This window comes from Heterocephalus glaber, unplaced genomic scaffold, assembly GCF_053883595.1.
Source record: "Heterocephalus glaber isolate CG9 unplaced genomic scaffold, H.glaber_assembly_v1.0 deba00001729, whole genome shotgun sequence".
Taxonomy (NCBI): domain Eukaryota; kingdom Metazoa; phylum Chordata; class Mammalia; order Rodentia; family Bathyergidae; genus Heterocephalus; species Heterocephalus glaber.
In genome coordinates this window covers 1-2,942 of record NW_028258440.1, presented here as the reverse complement: position 1 = coordinate 2,942, position 2,942 = coordinate 1, and the positions used below count along the sequence as shown (strand labels likewise).

The window sequence follows — 2,942 nt, the reverse complement described above, 5'->3', positions numbered from 1 at the left end:
CACTCCCCAAGACGATTGTATACTGCATGCACTGCAAGAATGTACTAATAAAATAAAAGTTATAAAAGTAGACGTTAGAAGAATAACCAGATGTAGTTTTGTACGTACAAAAGCGAGTTTCTATGCTTTTACTGTATTTTTTTATTAAAGAGTTTCACCTAAATTAGTATAGTCTACAGATCAATCTGAGGAAAAGCAACATTTAATATACATAAATCGGGGTGTTTACTGTTGAAGTGGAGACGAATGGGAACAAGAGGTAACCGTGTGTTGTCAGACACATGTTGTTTCTCCACATTTTTTTCTATTTTTTAAAGAATTGTGAAAAAATTTAACAAATTATGAGCTAGGCATGGTGATGCCTGTCTATAATTCTAGCCCCCTGGGAGGCTGACACAGGGGGACTGCGAGTGAGAGCTTGTTTTAGTTACTGTTCTCATTGATGAGACAAATATCCAGCACCCACAAGGTAAGGGAGGAAGGGTTTATCTAGCTCACAGTTTGTAGAGGTTTCAGTCCATAGCTGGCTGGCTCTAAGGCAGGGTGGCTTGGCAGAGAGGCATTGAAGTAGAGAAACAGACCGTGGCATGGCGGGGCGGGCGGAAGGCAGCAAGCAGCAGGGGCAGCAAGCCTGCCTTCTTTCTGTCCCTTTTATCCCTGCAAGGCTACCTGCCTTTTGAGTGCTGCCACCCACATCCTGGGTGGGGCGCCCTTAATCCCAGCATCACACACCCTAATCCAGCCACCTTTGAAACTCCAGCTATGACTGCATGAGGCTTTGGGGGGACATCTAGGTACAAGCCATAACAGAGCTCAACCCGGGCAACCTAGCTACTTAAGAAAACCTTGTCTCAAAGTTTAAAAATTAAAAAGTGGCTAGGGATGTAGCTCAGTGCAAAGGTTCAGGGTTCAATCCTCACTTCCACACACACACACAAATGAATCATCATACAATATCAGTATTAAAACAGTATTCTCAAATATAGTTTTATTGATTTGAGAACCTCCCTTTCTTTACTCTTTTCTATGTTGGAACATATTTTCACCAGAAAGGTGAGTTTACCCCAATAATTGTCTGTAAAGCACAATCAAGTCATTGTATGAGTAGCTCCCTGGTGTAAAAAGGAACCCATTCCTTTAAGACTCTTCACTGGGACTAGTTCCCCCACTGGTCTTGGGATAGGGAAAATGAATCAAGAAGACTGAAAAATTACCAGTGACCCCAACTCCCAACTTAAGTGACCCAACCTTGCCTAGGCATGCCTCTCCTAGCCTCAGAAGCTATATTTAACTGGTATGTCAACAGCAACTCCTTAGAATAGGACTTAGGAAAATAATGTTAACTTCGTGGGGTTGCCAGTAACTGCTTTTCGCTTAATCTTCATCTGTTGCTTTTGTCCTTATCACACTTATTCTTGGTTTCCACATTCTGAATTTGATTTTGACACCTATTTGCTGTCTCTGTATTGGAAACTAGTCAGACTACTTTCTGAATGCTAAGGTGGGATCGCTTCTTTCTCAGGTGACTCCCTTCCTGGTATAATGACTTCCCACTCTCAGAAAATGATGTACAAAGGATTACACTCCTGCAATCTCAGCACTTGGGAGACTGAGGCATGAGGATCGCCCTGAGTTTGAGGCCAGGCTGGGCTACATAGTGAGACCCTGTCTCAAAAAAAAACCAAAAACAAAAACAAAAAATATTTGATGATAGCCATTTGTACCATATGTAGAACATTTGCTCCGCAAGCACTTTATCTTATTTTTCCCATTTAATTATATAATAAGAGTATGCTCTTTCTTAAAGTGAAATCACTAAAATTATTTGAGCAGGTGACTTTATGTAGTATAGAGTCTTTACTAACATGTAGACAATTGTTGGGTTTTGCTATTGAAAAGCAATTATAAGAAATTCTGTTTTTGTTGCCATTATTATTCTTATTGTTAATATTATTATTGGGTTTTTGGGTGGCCTTGAACTCACTATGTAGCCCAGGCTGGACTTGAATTCTCAAGGATCCTCCTGCCTCAGCCTGCCAAGCATAACAGGCTTGTGCCACCATGCCCGGGTTGTTGTCATTATTTAAACAACATCATCAACAACAACAAAAAGACCTCAGCGAAGTGTTTCAAAGTTCCACAGGAAGAAGGAAGCAGAGCCAGGGTTTTAGGGACTCTAGTTTCTGTTCCCTTCTGGTATTTTTCTCCATGTCATGCTTCAGAGAAATTCGTGAAGTTCCTTTCTCCTTGCTGGATGTTGACAGGATCACGAATCCAGAGAATCTGGCAGATAAAGCCACCTACCAAAGAACGATTCAGTTTCTAGGGAGTTCCCTCCGGGCTCCGAAAGGGTTGGCTGTGGGCTCAGACCCTTGCATCCAGAGCAAGACAGGGGAGGAAAGCTCCGCCACAGAGCCCCCTCCCCAGGCCCACCCAGTCCTTCCTCCAGAGGCCGGAAGTCTTGGCCCTGACTCCAGCTTGGCTGGAAACCGCCCACCACCCGCTGCCCAGTGGCTTGGGCGCCTGAGCTGCAGTGAGCCCTAATGAGCCTCTTATTGACAACTGCCCGCCGCCACCGCCAGCCTACGTCCCTTGCCTGGGCCTGTCCCGTGGTGGCACCTCTCAGCAGTGGCCACAGGATGAAAGAGGGCGTGTCCAAAACCGGCAGCAGGGGCATCTCCCTGGCCCAACAGGTTGTGAGCAGCTGAAGATGGAGGCCTGCATAGACAGGGTGATGGGTCGCAGGCCTCTGTGGACCTGCTGGGTACTCTGAAGCCTCGGGACTGGAGGATCCCTTCATCGTCTCTGTGCCGGCGCCACAGAACCCTTTCCCAGAGAAGTTCTTCTGTACCATCCTTTGGGGCCTTCGGTGATGGACAGCCTCCTTTTCTGCCCATCCCCCAAACACCCGCGCATGCTCTTAGACACAGGGATCACCGCCC

The 2,942-nt window shown here is 45.8% G+C and overlaps 1 pseudogene; it reads left to right on the top strand.

Moving 5' to 3' along the window:
* Positions 1-2,639: 2,639 nt before the first annotated feature.
* Positions 2,640-2,873, top strand: LOC147821563 (guanine nucleotide-binding protein G(I)/G(S)/G(O) subunit gamma-4 pseudogene; annotated as a pseudogene).
* Positions 2,874-2,942: the final 69 nt, after the last annotated feature.